Source organism: Eptatretus burgeri, chromosome 1 (assembly GCF_056783735.1).
Source record: "Eptatretus burgeri isolate ZD-2024b chromosome 1, Ebu_testis_v1, whole genome shotgun sequence".
Taxonomy (NCBI): domain Eukaryota; kingdom Metazoa; phylum Chordata; class Myxini; order Myxiniformes; family Myxinidae; genus Eptatretus; species Eptatretus burgeri.
The window spans coordinates 124,560,010-124,583,108 of record NC_140961.1 but is presented as its reverse complement, the minus strand read 5'-3'; the positions used below and the strand labels follow the sequence as shown (position 1 = coordinate 124,583,108).

At 30.6% G+C, this 23,099-nt stretch overlaps 1 protein-coding gene across 4 annotated transcripts in view; it reads left to right on the top strand.

Annotated features, from left to right (window-relative positions):
- Nucleotides 1-23,099, top strand: part of LOC147035340 (glucocorticoid modulatory element-binding protein 2-like) — a 151,119-nt gene that overhangs the window by 106,412 nt on the left and 21,608 nt on the right. The gene's annotated exons all lie outside the window — the stretch shown is intronic.

The following is a 23,099-nucleotide window of genomic DNA, read 5'->3' as shown; positions in this document are numbered from 1 at the left end:
GTATATTTATTTGTCTCCCCTTTTAACTTGGAGGTTGAACCTCATTGAATTGAACACCTGGGGGTTGAACAGCTCACTCATTGAACCTATAAAGATTTGTTCATTCTCAAATTCCTTCAATAGTTTAATTTTCTTTGCACAATAATCCCCATCTAAAATATTGACAAACAAAACATTTGAATCTTTATATTTTTGAAGATGCCCCTTTTGTGCCATTACGAAATGATAAACTTCTCTTAATGCTCTCATCTGGCCACCTCCTGAGCCACATATCATTTTGAGATTATAGTAAATTGTTTTTTCATTATTCAATTGATAACCATCAAAGTTTTCAGTCCATTCAAGGATATTCATTTTTTTCTTTACATCCTCTAACTTACTAGTTTTTAAATTAATTCGCTTATTTGTTTTATTTACCTTTGTTTTAGTTATTTTTTCAATAAGACTTATTTGATATTTTTCACATTCATTATGTTTTCCATTTATATACCAAGACTGAGATTTTCTCCACTCTTTAGTTTGATTAATACTTGGTTTAACCATTTATATATTGTGAAAAAACGCGGCGGTAGCCCTTAAAAACCCTAACCCATCTTCCCATCGTTAAAACATAATCTATTTTATACACTCTATCATACAATATCCATATGGAACACAATCTATTCCATTATCTAAAATAAATCTCTTATCATCAAAGGCTCCTAATGCCTTTTTATTTACTTCTTCACTATATATGTTATGTTTATAACTTCTTATTGTATTCATTTTCCTATATTCTTCTTTCTTATTCATCAAACAATTATAATAATTTCTAAAAGTTATTGATTTCTTTATTACATATTTCTTTATTCCCTTTAACCTCTTATCAATCTGTTCACCATACTTATAAGCATATGCCTTTGCTCTCAATCCAATAAACTCACTCATTACTTTTCCACCCAACTCATCCTTAAACTTACCAATAACCTTTTCATTCTTTTTGGAAAATAACTCACTCTTCTTGCTGAAATTACTTGTATCATATACTCCAATATTTTTCTTCATATCTTCATAAACATCATCAGTTTTTATATCTAGGATAAAACTATCAGTGTCCATATACAACAATGAAACATTTTCACCATACTCTTTCTTTAAGTCATTATACAAATAATCATACATCAATATCTTTGATAAATCAAGAACTGCTGTTCCAATATAAATTGGTTTATCCATTACAATACTTTCCTTTTTCATATGAATTGCAGAAAAGTTCTCTGAAAAAACCTCTTCTCTCTCAAAACTTGGTTTATTTATCAATCTCAAGCTTCTTTCCAAGATGTTGCGAATCTAATGTTTTGCCTGTTTCTAACATTTTCCATAGTCTTTCCAAATACAGCATTATTCATTAATTTATAAAAGTCCCCTTCAAATTTTACTTTTGTATTTGCTCTCATATCTGTATTGAATTGAATATACTTTTTCACCCAAGGACTTTGTTTAAATTTTAAAACTCTATGAATTTTAGCTACTCTCAATCCTTCTCTCAAAAACTGTTTTAAGCTTCTCTGATGTAAAACATATCCCTCTTTATCATAGAATGTTGTTAATAACTTTTCTGTTGATTTGCCTTTAATATTAAAACTTTTATGATAATCACTGAACCATTCTTTCTTTGGGGTTTCTTTCTCACATGCAAAAGGAAGGTCTTTATGCTTATTATGAAGAACACTCGGGTACCTCAAATCAACTTCAAAATAATAACCTTCTTCTTCGTCATTCAATTCCTCTTGAGAAGAAATAACAATATTCATCAAAGCCTTTTCATAATCCTTTTCTTCCACCCACTCTAATTTACCATAAGGTAGAGATTGAGACATTGCCCATCCATACAAATTATTAGCATCAAAATACATCAAATAATTACTATCTTTTTCACTATCATAATTTGGGAGATATTTATTATTTGCTTTCGCATATCTTTTTGAACATACTTGTGATATTCCACCTCTCTTGGACTTCTCAATCATCAAAAGCATATCAACATCACTGATTAAATCTATATCTTGTTTTGTCATTTTCAACATTGCACTCCAAGCTAAACCAGGAGCTGTGAAATAGTGGGCAGGGTCTAATCCATAACAATTTTTATTATGACAGAGTGTTCTAAAAGCCTCAAACACATCAGCTAACAATAAAACATCTGTTTTTAGATATAAATCATGATATTCTCCAAGGTTCTTTATCTTAAATATTTTCCATATTTCTTGTGCGTGTTTATATTCCTTATCACTTATCTCTTCTTCATAAAGGTTATTATAGAAACTTTCTTTTGAAGGAAGTTGTGTTTCTTTAAATCTCATAAATGAATCCATATAATCATAAGGATAAATTCCCTTACTTGTAAGAATTTTCTCTTTACTTTGAATTTCATTCCTTGTTTGAATTTCCTCTCTCGTAAGAATTCCTTCTTTAATCAGAATTTCATCTTTAATCTGAATTTCCTCTTTAGTTCGAATTTTCTTTATAATTAGAATTTCATCTTCAGTTAGAATTTCTTCATTAATGAGAGTTTCCTCTTTACTTTGAATTCTCTCTTTAATCTGAATTTCCTCTTTAGTGAGAATTTCCTCTTTTGGAAAGAATGAATTAAGATTTGGAAAAGAGTCCGTGGAGCTTAGATTTGATGCGAGGTAGGCTAGTGGTGTTCCCATAAACTTGTAAGAATCTAGAAACCTAATACGAGTTAAAGGTTTTGTGAATATCATTTTTGAAAATGAAATATACTTTTGACTTGTGTTTGTTATGGCAGAAATATTCCCTGGTGTTTTTGAAAGTTCATTTATAAATAGATGTGTATCATAGTTGGCGCTGTTGTGAAGAAAGACTGGAATAAAAGAAGGTAATTTATAATTAAGATTACAACAGGAATGAGCGGGACCTCTATATTTACCAGTAAGATGACAATGGTCTCTAACTTTAGACTCCTTAATTTCCCCCTCACAAATATGACAGATATTGTTCATTCTAAATTCTAATTTTTCTTCTTTGGTTAATTTCATCGGTTCATTTGTTTCTTTCATTAATTTAGTGAGTCTTATACAATCCTTTTCTAATCGTTTTACAAACTCTTGTGAAGCATTTTTTCCACGATAATGTTCAAGTTTGTTATACTTTTCTCCAACAGATGATTTGATATAATAACAGAAACCACAAGGAATATGTTTTTGATATTTATTTGTATATGGTTCTTTTGGATTAGGAGAAGCAGTATTTATCTTTTTAAGGATACATTCAAAATCAGCATATATCACAAATGGGTGCATGATAGATTTATTATAATCTTCAAAAGAAATCTTTTCACCAGGTTTAGGCATTGTAATTACAGCTGATTTATGATTACTACAATATTTTGAATGTTGTTCTAATCGTTCTTTTGTATGAAATGAATTAAGACATCGCTTACAAGGATATATTTTGTTTGCTGTTCTGAATACCTGAGAAGAGATTAATCTTGATAAATTATTGATGTATGTGTAATGTGAATTCTTTCCAACACTAAAATATAAAAGGTCAATGTGTGTTTCTTCATTTTTATAGTTGTTTGAAATTTTTAATATTTGAACTTTGTTTGTATCCGTTCATCCATATACATTAATAGAAAGATTATTCTTTTTCTCAAATTTAGGAATATCTGTTAGTGGCATTGGGAATTTAAAATCTTTAATGTCTAAGGTATTCTCATATTTCATATATTGTTTTACTCTTTCTGAATTACATTTTGGTGGATGAAAGTGAGCAAGAACAGACCAGAGAAAACATTTATTATCATTGTTCTTAATATTAACAACTGCCTTCTTTCGTTTTATTTCTTTTGGTAATTCAATGTAAGAAGAAGCTTTAAGAGGGTTTGATTTTAGAATGTGTATATCTAAAAAGATGATTTTTTTAATATTGAATCCACTTCCTACCACTGTATTATCAACATCCTCCTCTTGTCTTGATAGTTCTTCATAAACCCCACTATTCAAAAAATCTTGAAATGATGTTATAAAATGAAGACCTGTTCTCATATAAGGAGTATGTTCTTCATCTTGTCTTTTCATATTCATTTTCACTCCCATATAAAACTTTAAAGTTTTCATTTCTTTTAATGTCTTTTTAATAAATTTTTCAACATCGGGTTTCACTATTTCAATTGATTCAGCTATTGATGATGGACCGGGTTCTCCAAATTGAAAAATCCTGATTTTTATATGCCCTTTAAATGCCCCATCAGTGTTTTCAATATAATAGTCTCCCTTTACTTTAAACTCATTTTTCTTGTGTTTTTGTGATTGAAGATGTTTATTATAACTACTCTTCAAAACATCCTTTGAACAGATATCACAATGTTTTCTTTCCAACTCAAGAGGAGATATTTGATGAAATAGATTAAATGTGTGTTTGTTGGTTCGGAGATGTTTTCTATAATGTTTATATTCGTGATTACAAACATCGCAGTACGTTGTATTCACCATATTTATAGAATAAAACTTTGCTTAAACTAAAATTTTCGTGATGAAAATTTCGTTTAATTTATAGGTGAATCTGTGCTTAAAAACATTTTATCCTCCAACTTTTTCACTTAATAAATACAATGTTTCAAGACACAAAAGACAAGTTTCAATCAATCTCTTCATCTGTTAAAGATACTGAGAAATATGTCAAGGATGTAAAATTGAACAAAGATAAATATAACAACTATTGGATAAAAACTATTATGGTAAATAATATGAGTTCTTCAATTTCCTTCAGTGGAAGGGCTTTTAGTATACCTGGTAGAACATCAATTAAAGTATCTCTAACAAAAGTTTCTCCTCTCCTTCTAGTAATATATTCAAAACTAGAAAAAGCAATGAAACAAGAAAAAGTATCAAAGAACAAAAACCTCATGGATGAAGCTTTAGAAAGAAAAGATAAGACCATCTGTAATATGCAAGGAGAAATTTGTATTTTTTTCAACAACCCTAAAGATGTAAATCCTGATGAAATAAAGGATGTTAATATATCAGGTGAAATGACATTTCGTTCAATAGTAGTTAACGATAATTTTAAAATTACCTTTAATATAAAAAATGTTGTCGTTGAATCTGATAATGAAAAAGTATATCGATATCGATGGTAATATACAACTGAAAGTATAGATGAATTTCAGTTTAAGTAAAGTTTTACTTTATAAATATGCTAGACTTTCCTGATTCTCCATATGACAAATTTGAGAATTGTCCTGCGTGTGAAAGACGGGGATTAAACACAGAGTCAAAAGCCTATAAACAATGTATATTCTGTGATTATCTTCTAATTAATGATAATAAAAAATATAAAAAGGAAAATAATTCTTTCAGATTTACACCAAAAATGAATTACTTTACAAGATTGATTAGAGAAATGAATGTAAAGTATGAGGGTGATAACACACCTTTCCTTACAAGGGAAGAAACTGAACGTATAAGAGAAATGTTCAAAGGATTGTTGTTGTATATTATTCATGGATGTAATTTTCAGGGAAATATCAACACAAGATATTGTATAAATAAAATAATGGATTATCTTGAAATTAAACCTGAACTTAGGATAAAATATAGTTTCTAAAAAAGCCAATAATAAATTAAATAACCTGTTTTTCAAATAAATAAATGAATGATTTTTTACCTATTTGGGAAAATAAGATAAAATTTAACAACCATAAAAATCTCCCAAATTCATTAAGATGTCTCATAGTTGGTTCAAGTGGATGTGGAAAAACCTGCTTACTTTTAAAAATGCTCCTCACTCCCAACTTTTTAGATTATGATAATTTAATAATTTTCACAAAGTCGAGTTTTCAACCAGAGTATCAACTACTCTCACAAGGTTTTAATGCTGGTCTTCAAAAAGAAGATATAATCGGTTTATTTAAACGTCAAAAAACCTAAATGATTATAACATTGAAGATATAATTCAACTATTTTGTGATACACAGAGATGTAAAAAGAAATCAAATCCTATAACTTGTATTCTTAGTGATAATACGGATGATATACCGTCTCCCCAAGATTTGGATAAATCAAAAAGAACCTCGTTATCTTTGATGATTGTGTTAATGAGAGAAACCAAACGGTAATGGACAGCTACTACACAAGAGGGAGACATTCTTCTTGTAATTGTATTTATCTTAGTCAATCGTACTTTCAACTTCCTCGTCGTTCCATCAGAAACAATGCTAATACTTTTATTTTATTCAAGTTAAATTCAATAGATATCAATAATTTTTGGAGAGATAATTGTTCTACATTATGTAGTAAAAAGAAATTTGAGGATTACATGAAGCACACGACTGAAAAATATAAATATATTGTTGTGAAACAAGATGAGATATTAAGGGATATATTTTTTGTTTTATAAACAATTACATATATAAATGACAACTATTATTATAAATCTTGTGGGTAAATCTGCTTCTGGAAAAAACTTTCATAAATCAAGGTTCTTGTGTAGTACAAATGAGAATATTGTAAATTTACTTAAAAAACACCCCGTGATATGCATTGTATCAACAACAACTAGAGCAATAAGACCTGGAGAAATAAAAGGTGAAGATTATCACTATATTTCAGTGGAGGAACATATGCGATTGAGGAATGAAGGACAAATATTTGAGGAGGTTTCTCTTGGTACAACAAAATATTCACATTGTAAGAGTGAGTTAAGGAAACTAAAATCTGGTGGTGTTGGGATATTAGAAACTAATCCAGAAGGAACGAGACAAATTATTAAATATCTGAGCGGGGTGAAGATTTTATCATTCGGTTTTGATGTTGATGAAGAAACTCAACGCAAACGTCTGAAAAGCAGAGATGCAAGGATTAGTGAAGAAGAAATTACAACTCGCATTAATGTTAATAAAGAATTTGATGAAATATTTAAAGAAAATGATTTATTTGAACACATCTACTTGAATGATGAAGAAAAGGAAAATTTCCCTGTTAATCTTTACAATTCATTAAAAGATATTTTACAATAAATAAATGGATACAAAAGAAAGAGCAAGAAGATTTAAGGAACATCAAGAGTTGGTTTCAAAAGTTGTAAAACAACAGGAAGACATAAAGAAGAAACGCAGACAGAAACTAACGGGCGAAGAAGCATTTGAAAGAAAACAAGAGAAATTTTTTAAACCACTTTTAAAAACTTCCCAAGAAAAAATGAAAGATGTTTCCACAGTTCCCACAGTAGAATATACTCCCAGAAAGCTTCAAATGTTAAAAGATTTCAGTCAAATGACGGAGGAAGAATTAGAGCATTTAGGAGAATTAGAATATGATGATGAAGGTTTATTTCAACAACTGGAAGAGATTAATCAACCCCTGATTATATTGTGAATGCTATTCAAAACAATGAATATTCAGCGGATTCAAAAACCAAAGCAGGACTCATTCCAACAGAACAACCAGCAATATTTCATCTTGTTCAAGAAAAGGTATTGATATTTAATGATGAATTAAGGTTCTTAAGTTCTGCTCAACCCCCTGTTAAACTAACTCCGAGATTAATGTTTCTTCTCACAAAAGATGGAAGACAAGGTTCAACTGTGAGGGATGAATCAAAGTATATTGATAAACCATTGGATATGGAAAATAATGATGATAGAGTATATATTGATTTGCTGAAAACTCTAAATTATAAGGTTATTCTTTCTGGTAAAAGTAGGAAGAATGAGAAGGAGAAACACATTATTCAGGCTTTAAGTATCGTTGGTTTCAGGTATTAGTTTTCTTCCAAATGACCCATCGCAATTAGTTAATAGACTGTTATTGTTGTTAGGCAGTAAGAAGGCTGGAAATAACAATTGTTTTAATGAAGCATCAGCCATTTTAGACCAGTTGATGAACATGAAAATAATTAATAAATCTCAATATAAAGACATTTTATCTCATATTAAATAAGATGAGAAGCACAATCCTTAGTTTCAATTTCACAACAAGCAACCACACATCTTCATTCCCATACCCACTACAACTTGACACAACAAAAGAATATGAGGCATCTTTATTGTCCATGGAAACTTATAATACCTTATTTAATATAACCGAGAAAAATGACAAGTTTAGTTATAATCCGGGAAGTGGATACAAAACGATAACAGTCTCACCCGGAGCATACGAGATTTCTCAAATATCTTCCGAAATTGCTCGTCTTATGAAAGAACAGGGTGATGAACCAAAAAATATTGTTATAAACATTCAAAAACAGACTTCAAAATCAACGATTAAAGTAAAAAATAACTACAAGGTTGATTTCACAATTGATAATTCATTTAGAGAGTTATTGGGTTTCTCCTCAAAAAAGATTGAAACTCATGGGACGTTTTACAGTGATAATGTCATTCAAATATCCTCAGGAATAAATTCGGTGTTAATTCACTGTGATTTGATTGATGGTGCTTATAATGATGGAAAAAAAACAAATACAATATTTTCATTCAGCGCATACTCAACCCCAATTGGTTATAAATTCAATATGGAACCTAAAAATTTGGTTTATCTGCCTGTGTCAGGAAAAACCATACACAGAGTAAATTTTAGGATAACTGACCAAGATAATCGTGTGATTTCTTTTAATGGAGAAGTTATATCCATCAGAATTCACCTACGTGAAGTTTTCCAATAAATAAATACGATGGTTATTGTGAGGAAACACGAGTTGGGAAAATATAAAATAATTACAGGGGATGGGATGTTCCTTTCCCCGTACTACAAGGGTGAAGGTATGTATCTTGGTAGAGGATACTATAAACCGAAGAGACAAAGGGGTGTCGGACATCAATTTAGAGGAGATGGGATAATTGATACTCTCATGGGTATTGGTTCAACTATTCTTAAACATAAAGACCTAATTGGTTCAACTGCTTCTGTTGTGGGAAATGTAGCAGGTGCTGTAAAGAGTATAAAAGATGCTCAGAAGGAATCTCATAAATTACAAGCAATAAAAGAAATTAAGAAAGGTAAAACTCAGTTGTCCCCCCAAGAACGACAGAAAATAATTCAAATACTTGGATCAGGGTTTCAAAAGTTTTAACATCTTTTTTCCTAAATAAATACAAGTATGGAAGCAATTGATAGTATCTATGATTTGGATGATACTATTATTATCTCAAACTCCACTAAAAAGAAGATTACTTCAAGGTAAATGCAATAACTGGAACAGACTGGAATACAAATGGTACAAAAAGTTTTGAAATAAATAATCAACAAACCTATTTGAATCTCTCCGAAAGTTTCTTGTTGTGTAAATTTAAATTCACTAAGGCTGGGAATAACACAAACACTACACTTGTAAATGATTTCTTCTGGAAAATGTTTGATAGTGTGCGATTGTATATTGGAACACAAGAAGTTGAAGCGGTTGATTATGTCTCTGCTGTATCTGAAATGATGAAATTTACACTCTATACATTCAGTGATAGAATGGGAAAGGGGTCTGTCGAAGGTTTTATTCCTGATATGTCAACGGGAACATACACAGACCCTGGATATATTCAAAGGAAAGGAATGTATAATGATGATACAAAAGCAGAAAATAGTTTTACTGTGGCAGTTCCTCTTAAAGGTATATTTGGATTTTGTGATTATGATAAAGTTCTGTATGGTCTTAAAATTAGATTTCAACTACAAAGGAATGATAATGAAAATAGATTGCTTTTTGGTGTTGGTAGTGCTTTTGGTGAACAGAATAAATTTGTAATTGAGGAGATGAGTTGGTATATCAGTGAATATACTCCTAATCTTAAAACAGAAGAGATGTTGAATCGAAGACTAAACTCAAAGAAACCACTCAGTGTATCATACCTCAAAAGAAGATGTCAACACGTTAAACTCAATCAAACTACTTACACGTGGAATTTGGGTGTTCTGGAAGGAAAGCCACGATATCTGTGGATGATTTTTAAAAAGCCAGATGGTGATACTGCGACTGATAAGAATAATGCATTGAGTGATAATGCTAAGGTGAAACAACTTCGCGTTTCTCTAGATGAAACATTTTATCCACGAGATAGATTGGAAATTAATTGGGAAAAAATGATTTTGCTGAAGCATACAAGTCTTACCAAAAGGTGTGTGAAAGTAATGGAAATAAAGAACCTATTTTGGATATGACAGCATTTAAAAGTTTGTATACAATCTATGCGTTTGACCTGAGCGCTCAAAAGGAAACTATAAAGTCTAATCGAGTGGATACTTCCCTATACATTGAAAGAGGAGAGAGTGAAGAAGTTGATACATATTGTTTGCTTTTGGAAGAAACAGAATTGCAGATTAATACAGATAATGGTGTGATGATTAGTCTCACATAATTTTTTGTTAAATAAATGAGTGGCAAAGTACCAACTGGGGTATATGTTAATCAAATCAATCTTCATAAACTATCATCTTGTGTTCAAAATCAAAAGCCTTGTACGATTAACGTTAATACAATTCAGAGAAAAGGAGCAGTAAGAATTGATGTTTTGCTCACAAGAGAACAGGTGAAAATCTTTAACGATACTGGCTCACTTAAAATTAAAATGACAAAACCAATGTTGAAAAAATATTCAATGAGAGACGAGTGGAGGATTTCTCCCATTTCTAATTCCTTTATTTGCTGGTTTAAGTGCGGTTGGAGCATTGACGGGTGGTATTTCAACAGCGGTGAAAACTGCCAACGAAAGGAAGGCTCAACTCCAGGCTCAAAAAGAATTGGAAAGACATAACAAAGAGTTGGAGAAACAAATTAGTGGAAGTGGTGTAATTGTAGATTTTGCTGAAAAACTTGAAGGTCTGCCTGATAAAGCGAGATTGTTAGTTGGAGATATGCTTTCTTCTATAGCACAAGCAGGTGTAAAATTAACGAAAAGAGGTAATGGATTATATCTTTCTAATAAATAAATGAGCATTGATGAGTGGTTGAAAGAATTTGGAAAGAATACAACATCAAATTTACAACTTGCCAAATATTGTAAGAAATTAAAAATTCATAATGTGGTTATTTGTATGAGAGATGAATTAACAAATGTGCCGAAACATACAAAGAATATTATTATGAACTTAGAAGATAATGATGGGAACGGTACTCATTGGGTTTGTATTTTTAATAGTCAAGACAAATATTATTTTGATAGTTTTGGTCTTCCACCACCTGTTGAAGTCATAAAATTCTTACAGAATGGTGTTTATCAAACATTTCAAGTCCAAGAATTAAATTCCAAGTGTTGTGGTCAATTATGTCTATATGTGTTATTTCAACTCAACAAAAATAAAAAATTTTATGATATTATTTTTAATCTAATATAAATGACTTATGTTGGTAAAGATGGTTCTATCTTTGGTGTATCTCAAGAACTGGATATTGATTTATCAAATTATTATACAAAGGCACAGGCTGAACAACATAAATATAATATAAACAAAAATATTTACATGAAAAATGCTTATAAATTAAAAAATTATCCAAGCCCGACTGACGCGAATGACTTGGTGAGATTAAGCGATTTATCACAATATATATATATATATACTTAAATAAAACGGCTGTGTATTCCAAAGATACAGAAGTGTTGATATTATCTCCAGGTCATACAGAATTCACAGTTCGAATTAAAATAAATTTTTATGAAGAAGGGCGTATCGTTTGTATGAGAATAGAACAATGGGGGTATGATATGAATGATTTAGGGTATAATTGGTCATTTAAAATTAACCTCGAAGACCTGGAACAATTAAATCAGTCTCGTAAGGAAGAATATTATCCACTTGGTATCGAGAATGAGTTTTGTGGAGCCACGATTAGTAAACAACAAATAAAAGAATTTAATAAGGGTAAATATAATAATGGTTTTGCCCTTGTTTATCTCATGAAAACAGAAAAAACAGGATTATATATTATAAGTAAGGAAATACAAAATGATTTAACGATGGGAAGATGGGGAGGTGTTTCGTGCCATAATATTATTCTAACATATATTTCTAATACATAAATGCCAGCAAGAAGGCTTCAAGAAAATTATCATTTCTGTGTCCAAGCATACCTTCAAGAAAAGGGTATTCGGTATTTTAATAAATATGTTCTACAACACAAGAATGAGGTATTTTCAATAAAAGATTGGCATTATGCTGATGTTGATAAACCGACAACTTTAGATTTAATTAGAATGTTAAATAATGAAAAAATTATAAAGTTAAGAAAAGGTAAGGCTCTTTTAGAAATTCAAAAGAAATTTTATTGGTTTCCTGTTGTAAAAAAAATTATTTTGGATACAGGAATAACAAGAAATCCTGATGAATATATGTATAATATTCTATGGGGTGTAAACGATTCAAGGATAGTAAGGGATGAGGAAGGAGTTGAAGAAGAGAGGGAAGAGGAGGAAAAGGAGAAGGAGGAGAGAGAGAAGGAGGAAAGAGAGAATAGAGAGAGGGAGGAAAGAGAGAAGAAAGAGAAGGAGGAAAAGGAGAAGAGAGAGAAGGAGGAAAGAGAGAATAGAGAGAGGGAGGAAAGAGAGAAGAGAGAGAGGGAGAAGAAAGAGAAGGAGGAAAAGGAGAAGAGAGAGAAGGAGGAAAGAGAGAAGAGAGAGAGGGAGGAAAGAGAGAGAATGAATAAATATCAAAATATGGAAACCAGTGAGATTCAAAAAAGATTGGTGGTATTACAGAAAATAACTCAACCCACCGAGGAGGAAAACAAAGAATTGACAAGTCCATTTGCAATACTTTCGACAAGACTATTAGCATCGACAAGATATGGATTTTAATTCAAGTTTTTCATTTTTTTTTTCTTAAATAAATGGAGGAGAGAGTGAAGGCATTTCTAAGGATTCTTTATGTTTTAAAAATTAAGATTCAAATGTGCATGTTGGAAACTAAAAAGGTTTTTGCACTCTGCAGGACTTTTTCACATAAATAAATGAGTTATTGTCTCAAATGTAAAAAGAAAACTAATACTAAAAATATTTCATATATTAAAAGTAAAAATAACAGGGTTATACAAAAAGGTATATGTTCGGTGTGTGGTTCAAAAAAAAATCAATTTATCTCCAAACACAAACTCGGAGGAGATATACAAAAGTTTTTATCAGGAAGTAAATTTACAACTACTGGAATACCAGGGGAATTACATCTTCCAGGGTATTCTTTCTGTGGTCCAGGCACAAACTTGGATAAAATATTAGATGAGGCAGACAATCCTAAATCCTGGAGTAAACCAATCAATAGAGTTGATGAAGTGTGCATGAGACACGATATTGATTATGGGAATACCACAACGTTGGAAGAAAAGCATGAAGCCGATAGAGAAATGTTGTATAATTGGTCTCTGATACAAAATCCAACCTTGAGAGAAAAAGTTGATAGGTTCATCGTGAAGAAGATGATTAGTGCTAATTTGAAACTTGGACTTGGAAATTCAAAAAACTTACAGGCTCTAATGATGCCATTAAGACTGAAGAGCAATTAGCTGATGAATTACATAAACCAATATTCACAAAGTTTCAGAGAAGGAAAGTTTATTCCAAGGAAGTTGATTATATCTGGTCTGCTGATTTGATTGAACTCAATAATGATAAGGGGTACAAGTATGCTTTAACCGTTATTGATTTGAGGAGTAGATATGCGTGGGTTGTCCCTTTAAAAAACAAAACAGGTAATACTCTTATGTTAGCTTTTCAACAGATATTTAATAAAAGTAAGAGAAAACCTAAAAAATTGTGGACTGATGAGGGTAGAGAGTTTTATAACAAGACATTTATGAATTTTCTAAAAAATAACAGTATTACATTATACAGTACCTTTAATGAAGGGAAGGCAGTTGTTGTTGAACGTTTTAATCGTACCTTAAAAGAGAGACTATAAATGAGTTATTGTCTCAATAACTCTGATATATATTCATATATATTCACTAGTATAAAAAATTCACACAACTCGGTTCACAACAATGGTCATCTTTTATTCAGGATATTGTGGATAAGTATAATGACACGATTCACACGTCAACAAATATGAAACCATCAGAAACATTTACAAAATTAAAATATGAAAAAGAGATTAATGTCAGAAAACCTAAGTTCAAAGTTGGTGATATCGTAAGAATATATAGGTGGAAATCTCATTTTGAAAAGGGTTTTACTGAACGATGGACGAAAGAACTTTTTAAAATTGTTGATGTAATAGATACGGTTCCTTGGACTTATAAAATATATGATTTGGAAGGGGAAGAGATTTTAGGTTCATTTTATTCACAGGAATTACAAGACAAAACTAAGCAGATAATACACCTTTGTGGACACGAGAGGGACAAGTCCGAGGTGTATTACAGTATATAATGTGTGTCAAGGGGTGGACGTTCTTAGATCTGTGAACCCCAAACACAGAATCCTCAACTGAATAGTCAAGGCTTAACTTTTGTTTGTTGATGTGTATGTGTGTGTGTGTGTGTCCCAACCCTCACATTCAAAATCTCAACCCCAACCCTCACATTCAAAATCTCAACCCCAACTCAATCCTCACCCAACACAATGTCTTTTTCAAAATGAGATTTCCACATATATATATATATATATATATATATATATATATATATATATATATATATATATATATATATATATATATATATATATATATATATATATATATATATATATATATATATTTTACGTTTTTTTTTTTCTCTTCTTCCAATTCTGTCTTTTAAGGCTTTCAGGTTTGATAACATAGAAAGAGGGAGTAAGAACTTTCTTGATAGGTTTAAATCCCAAAGAGTGGTAGCATTTCAAGTCTTCAAAATAAACCCAACTTTCCAAGTCTCCAAGGTAGTTATTTAAACCATCAAGGCAGAACTCATTTACTGATTTTTTCAAAATTTGTGAGTCTCCAAGGTAGTTCCCATATTTAGAACCATCTTGGCAGAACCCTTTTCCTGAGTCTCCAAGGTAGTTATTTAAACCATCAAGGCAGAACTCATTTACTGATTTTTTCAAAACTTGTGAGTCTCCAAGGTAAAACTTGTATTCTGGCTCATCAACGTATAACTTGTTCAGTGGGTATTGTCTTGATAACTCACAATGAGTACTATTGCTGTAAAACTCTTTTTCAGGATTTTGCTGGTCTCCAACGTATAACTCTTAGGTTGGGTCATCAAGGACGAACTCGTTCTGTGGGTCTTGGTCGCTCATAAGGTCTTCAACCAAGCCAACAATTTCGCCCCAAGTTGTCGCAAAAGCAGTATTTTCATTTCGTATTTCAGACACAATTTCCTGTGAGAGAAAATAATAATGTATTAATTAAGTTATTTCATTATTAAATGAGTATGCTTCAATCAAAGTTTGAAAATAGGAAAATAAAAATCTTACCTCAACAGATAAGAGGTTTGAATCCAGTTCATCAACTTGAAGGTTTAGTTCCATACAAGACAGAGAGTTCCAAGGAACACCAAAGTCATCCCACTCAAGGTCTTGCTCGTTCTGTAGGTCTTGGTCGCTCACAAGGTCTTCAACCAAGTCAACAATTTCGCTCCAAGTTGTAGCAAAAGCAGTATTTTCATTTTGTATTTCAGATACAATTTCCTGTGAGAGAAAATAATAATGTATTAATTAAGTTATTTAATTATTAAATGAGTATGCTTCAATCAAAGTTTGAAAATAGGAAAATAAAAATCTTATCTCAATGGATAAGAGGTCTGAATCCAGTTCATCAACTTGAAGGTTTAGTTCCATACAAGACAGAGAGTTCCAGGCAAGCACACAGCACACCATTGCCAGCAAAAACAAATGTTTAAAATGGAGCCTGGGCTTGAAGCTTTTATAGAGAAAGACTGGTGGGTGTGGTTTCCTTTGGAAATTCCCTGGGCAAGCCTTGGCAAGCCTTCATTGGGAAATTTTCAAAACCATAACATCCTGTAATTTTCTCGTGATTTCTTTGTGAGTCAGAGATGAACTGGAAATGTAAGAGTGGGCGGGGCTTAGCAAAAGTAGGCGGGGCTTAGGAAAAGTGGGCGTGGCTTAGAAAAAATACCTTATGAAAAGTGGGCGGAGCTTTGCAAAGTGGGCGGGGCTTAGGAAAAGTGGGCGTGGCTTAGAAAAAATACCTCATGAAAAGTGGGCGGAGCTTAGCAAAGTGGGCGGGGCTTAGAAAAGTGGGCGTGGCTTAGAAAAAATACCTCACAAAAGTGGGTGGAGCTTAGTAAAAGTGGGCGGGGCTTAACAAAAAAAATAACCTGTGGCTCAGGAGGTGGTCAAACAAGAGCATTAAGAGAAGTTTATCATTTCGTAATGGCACAAAAGGGGTATCTTAAAAAATATAAAGATTCAAATGTTTTGTTTGTCAATATTTTAGATGGGGATTATTGTGCAAAGAAAATTAAACTATTGAAGGAATTTGAGAATGAACAAATCTTTATAGGTTCAATGAGTGAGCTGTTCAACCCCCAGGTGTTCAATTCAATGAGTTTCAACCTCCAAGTTAAAAGGGGAGACAAATAAATATACCTTGGGATAAAAAGGGGGTTTATTTTTAGGGAAAAAAAAGGGAATCGCTGAAAATCCCCCATTCATTTACATTGGGAAAAGTGAGCCAGAATCAGTATTCTTACCCTACTAATATCCATATGGAACACAATCTATTCCATTATCTAAAATAAATCTCTTATCATCAAAGGCTCCTAATGTCTTTTTATTTACTTCTTCACTATATATGTTATGTTTATAACTTCTTATTGTATTCATTTTCCTATATTCTTCTTTCTTATTCATCAAACAATTATGATAATTTCTAAAAGTTATTGATTTCTTTATTACATATTTCTTTATTCCCTTTAACCTCTTATCAATCTGATCACCATACTTATAAGCATATGCCTTTGCTCTCAATCCAATAAACTCACTCATTACTTTTCCACCCAACTCATCCTTAAACTTACCAATAACCTTTTCATTCTTTTTGGAAAATAACTCACTCTTCTTGCTGAAATTACTTGTATCATATACTCCAATATTTTTCTTCATATCTTCATAAACATCATCAGTTTTTATATCTAGGATAAAACTATCAGTGTCCATATACAACAATGAAACATTTTCACCATACTCTTTCTTGAAGTCATTATACAAATAATCATACATCAATATCTTTGATAAATCAAGAACTGCTGTTCCAATATAAATTGGTTTATCCATTACAATACTTTCCTTTTTCATATGAATTGCAGAAAAGTTCTCTGAAAAAACCTCTTCTCTCTCAAAACTTGGTTTATTTATCAATCTCGAAGCTTCTTTCCAAGATGTTGCGAATCTAATGTTTTGCCTGTTTCTAACATTTTCCATAGTCTTTCCAAATATAGCATTATTCATTAATTTATAAAAGTCCCCTTCAAATTTTACTTTTGTATTTGCTCTCATATCTGTATTGAATTGAATATACTTTTTCACCCAAGGACTTTGTTTAAATTTTAAAACTCTATGAATTTTAGCTACTCTCAATCCTTCTCTCAAAAACTGTTTTTAGCTTCTCTGATGCAAAACATATCCCTCTTTATCATAGAATGTTGTTAATAACTTTTCTGTTGATTTACCTTTAATATTAAAACTTTTATGATAATCACTTAACCATTCTTTCTTTGGGGTTTCTTTCTCACATGCAAAAGGAAGATCTTTATGCTTATTATGAAGATCACTCGGGTACCTCAAATCAACTTCAAAATAATAACCTTCTTCTTCGTCATTCAATTCCTCTTGAGAAGAAATAACAATATTCATCAAAGCCTTTTCATAATCCTTTTCTTCCACCCACTCTAATTTACCATAAGGCAGAGATTGAGACATTGCCCATCCATACAAATTATTAGCATCAAAATACATCAAATAATTACTATCTTTTTCACTATCATAATTTGGAAGATATTTATTATTTGCTTTAGCATATCTTTTTGAACATACTTGTGATATTCCACCTCTCTTAGACTTCTCAATCATCAAAAGCATATCAACATCACTGATTAAATCTATATCTTGTTTTGTCATTTTCAACATTGCACTCCAAGCTAAACCAGGAGCTGTGAAATAGTGGGCAGGGTCTAATCCATAACAATTTTTATTATGACAGAGTGATCTAAAAGCTTCAAACACATCAGCTAACAATAAAACATCTGTTTTTAGATATAAATCATGATATTCTCCAAGGTTCTTTATCTTAAATAATTTCCATATTTCTTGTGCGTGTTTATATTCCTTATCACTTATCTCTTCTTCATAAAGGTTATTATAGAAACTTTCTTTTGATGGAAGTTGTGTTTCTTTAAATCTCATAAATGAATCCATATAATCATAAGGATAAATTCCCTTACTTGTAAGAATTTTCTCTTTACTTTGAATTTCATTCCTTGTTTGAATTTCCTCTCTCGTAAGAATTCCTTCTTTAATAAGAATTTCATCTTTAATCAGAATTTCCTCTTTAGTTAGAATTTCATTCATTGTTCGAATTTTCTTTATAATTAGAATTTCATCTTCAGTTAGAATTTCTTCATTAATTTCCTCATTAATTAGAATTTCCTCTTTACTTTGAATTCTCTCTTTAATCTGAATTTCCTCTTTAGTGAGAATTTCCTCTTTTGGAAAGAATGAATTAAGATTTGGAAAAGAGTCCATGGAGCTTAGATTTGATGCGAGGTGGGCTAGTGGTGTTCCCAGAAACTTGTAAGAATCAAGAAACCGAATACGAGTTATAGGTTTTGTGAATATCATTTTTGTAAATGAAATATACTTTTGACTTGTGTTTGTTATGGCAGAAATATTCCCTGGTGTTTTTGAAAGTTCATTTATAAATAGATGTGTATCATAGTTGGCGCTGTTGTGAAGAAAGACTGGAATAAAAGAAGGTAATTTATAATTAAGATTACAACAGGAATGAGCGGGACCTCTATATTTACCAGTAAGATGACAATGATCCCTAACTTTCGACTCCTTAATTTCCCCCTCACAAATATGACAGATATTGTTCTTTCTAAATTCTAATTTTTCTTCTTTGGTTAATTTCATCGGTTCATTTGTTTCTTTCATTAATTTAGTGAGTCTTATACAATCCTTTTCTAATCGTTTTACAAACTCTTGTGAAGCTTTTTTTCCACGATAATGTTCAAGTTTGTTATACTTTTCTCCAACAGATGATTTGATATAATAACAGAAACCACAAGGAATATGTTTTTGATATTTATTTGTATATGATTATTTTGGATTAGGAGAAGCAGTATTAATCTTTTTAAGGATACACTCAAAATCAGCATATATCACAAATGGGTGCATGATAGATTTATTATAATCTTCAAAAGAAATCTTTTCACCAGGTTTAGGCATTGTAATTACAGCTGATTTATGATTACTACAATATTTTGAATGTTGTTCTAATCGTTCTTTTGTATGAAATGAATTAAGACATCGCTTACAAGGATATATTTTGTTTGCTGTTCTGAATACCTGAGAAGAGATTAATCTTGATAAATTATTGATGTATGTGTAATGTGAATTCTTTCCAACACTAAAATATAAAAGATCAATGTATGTTTCTTCATTTTTATAGTTGTTTGAAATTTTTAATATTTGAACTTTGTTTGTATCCGTTAATCCATATACATTAATAGAAAGATTATTCTTTTTCTCAAATTTAGGAATATCTGTTAGTGGCATTGGGAAATTAAAATCTTTAATGTCCAAGGTATTCTCATATTTCATATATTGTTTTACTCTTTCTGAATTACATTTTGGTGGATGTAAGTGAGCAAGAACAGACAAGAGAAAACATTTATTATCATTATTCTTAATATTAACAACTGCCTTCTTTCGTTTTATTTCTTTTGGTAATTCAATATAAGAAGAAGCTTTAAGAGGGTTTGATTTTAGAATGTGTATATCTAAAAAGATGATTTTTTTAATATTGAATCCACTTCCTACCACTGTATTATCAACATCCTCCTCTTGTCTTGATAGTTCTTCATAAACCCCACTATTCAAAAAATCTTGAAATGATGTTATAAAATGAAGATCTGTTCTCCTATAAGGAGTTTGTTCTTCATCTTGTCTTTTCATATTCATTTTCACTCCCATATAAAACTTTAAAGTTTTCATTTCTTTTAATGTCTTTTTAATAAATTTTTCAACATCGGGTTTCACTATTTCAATTGATTCAGCTATTGATGATGGACCGGGTTCTCCAAATTGAAAAATCCTTATTTTTATATGCCCTTTAAATGCCCCATCAGTGTTTTCAATATAATAGTCTCCCTTTACTTTAAACTCATTTTTCTTGTGTTTTTGTGATTGAAGATGTTTATTATAACTACTCTTCAAAACATCCTTTGAGCAGATATCACAATGTTTTCTTTCCAACTCAAGAGGAGATATTTTATGAAACAGATTAAATGTGTGTTTGTTGGTTCGGAGGTGTTTTCTATAATGTTTATATTCGTGAATACAAACATCGCAGTATGTTGTATTCACCATATTTATATAATAAATCTTTGCTTAAACTAAAATTTTCTTGATGAAAATTTCGTTTATTTTACAGGTGAATCTGTGCTTAAAACCATTTTATCCTCCAACTTTTTCACTTAATAAATACAATGTTTCAAGACACAAAAGACAAGTTTCAATCAATCTCTTCATTTGTTAAAGATACTGAGTAATATGTCAAGGATGTAAAATTGAACAAAGATAAATATAACAACTATTGGATAAAAACAATTATGGTAAATAATATGAGTTCTTCAATTTCCTTCAGTGGAAGGGCTTTTAGTATATCTGGTAGAACATCAATTAAAGTATCTCTCACAAAAGTTTCTCCTCTCCTTCTAGTAATATATTCAAAACTAGAAAAAGCAATGAAACAAGAAAAAGTATCAAAAAACAAAAACCTTATGGATGAAGCTTTAGAAAGAAAAGATAAGACCATCTGTAATATGCAAGGAGAAATTTGTATTTTTTTCAACAACCCTAAAGATGTAAATCCTGATGAAATAAAGGATGTTAATATATCAGGTGAAATGACATTTCGTTCAATAGTAATTAACGATCATTTTAAAATTACCTTTAATATAAAAAATGTTGTCGTTGAATCTGATAATGAAAAAAAGTATATCGATATCGATGGTAATATACAACTGAAAGTATAGATGAATTTCAGTTTAAGTAAAGTTTTACTTTATAAATATGCTAGACTTTCCTGATTCTCCATATGACAAATTTGAGAATTGTCCTGCGTGTGAAAGACAGGGATTAAACACAGAGTCAAAAGCCTATAAACAATGTATATTCTGTGATTATCTTCTAATTAATGATAATAAAAAATATAAAAAGGAAAATAATTCTTTTAGATTTACACCAAAAATGAATTACTTTACAAGATTGATTAGAGAAATGAATGTAAAGTATGAGGGTGATAACACACCTTTCCTTACAAGGGAAGAAACTGAACGTATAAGAGAAATGTTCAAAGGATTGTTGTTATATATTATTCATGGATGTAATTTTCAGGGAAATATCAACACAAGATATTATATAAATAAAATAATGGATTATCTTGAAATTAAACCTGAACTTCGGATAAAATATAGAGTTTCTAAAAAAGCCAATAATAAATTAAATAACCTGTTTTCCAAATATATAAATGAATGATTTTTTACCTATTTGGGAAAATAAGATAACATTTAACAACCATAAAAATCTCCCAAATTCATTAAGATGTCTCATAGTTGGTTCAAGTGGATGTGGAAAAACCTGCTTACTTTTAAAAATGCTCCTCACTCCCAACTTTTTAGATTATGATAATTTAATAATTTTCACAAAGTCGAGTTTTCAACCAGAGTATCAACTACTCTCACAAGGTTTTAATGCTGGTCTTCAAAAAGAAGATATAATCGGTTTATTTAAACGCCAAAAAAACCTAAATGATTATAACATTGCAGATATAATTCAACTATTTTGTGATACACAGAGATGTAAAAAGAAATCAAATCCTATAACTTGTATTCTTAGTGATAATACGGATGATATACCGTCTCCCCAAGATTTGGATAAATCAAAAAGAACCTCGTTATCTTTGATGATTGTGTTAATGAGAGAAACCAAACGGTAATGGACAGCTACTACACAAGAGGGAGACATTCTTCTTGTAATTGTATTTATCTTAGTCAATCGTACTTTCAACTTCCTCGTCGTTCCATCAGAAACAATGCTAATACTTTTATTTTATTCAAGTTAAATTCAATAGATATCAATAATTTTTGGAGAGATAATTGTTCTACATTATGTAGTAAAAAGAAATTTGAGGATTACATGAAGCACACGACTGAAAAATATTAATATATTGTTGTGAAACAAGATGAGATATTAAGGGATATATTTTTTGTTTTATAAACAATTACATATATAAATGACAACTATTATTATAAATCTTGTGGGTAAATCTGCTTCTGGAAAAAACTTTCATAAATCAAGGTTCTTGTGTAGTACAAATGAGAATATTGTAAATTTACTTAAAGAACACCCTGTGATACGCATTGTATCAACAACAACTAGAGCAATAAGACCTGGAGAAGTAAAAGGTGAAGATTATCACTATATTTCAGTGGAGGAACATATGCGATTGAGGAATGAAGGTCAAATGTTTGAGGAGGTTTCTCTTGGTACAACAAAATATTCACATTGTGAGAGTGAGTTAAGGAAACTAAAATCTGGTGGTGTTGGGATATTAGAAACTAATCCAGAAGGAACGAGACAAATTATTAAACATCTGAGTGGAGTGAAGATTTTATCATTCGGTTTTGATGTTGATGAAGAAACTCAACGCAAACGTATGAAAAGCAGAGATGCAAGTATTAGTGAAGAAGAAATTACAACTCGCATTAATGTTAATAAAGAATTTGATGAAATATTTAAAGAAAAGGATTTATTTGAACACATCTACTTGAATGATGAAGAAAAGGAAAATTTCCCTGTTGATCATTACAATTCATTAAATGATATTTTACAATAAATAAATGGATGCAAAAGAAAGAGCAAGAAGATTTAAGGAACATCAAGAGTT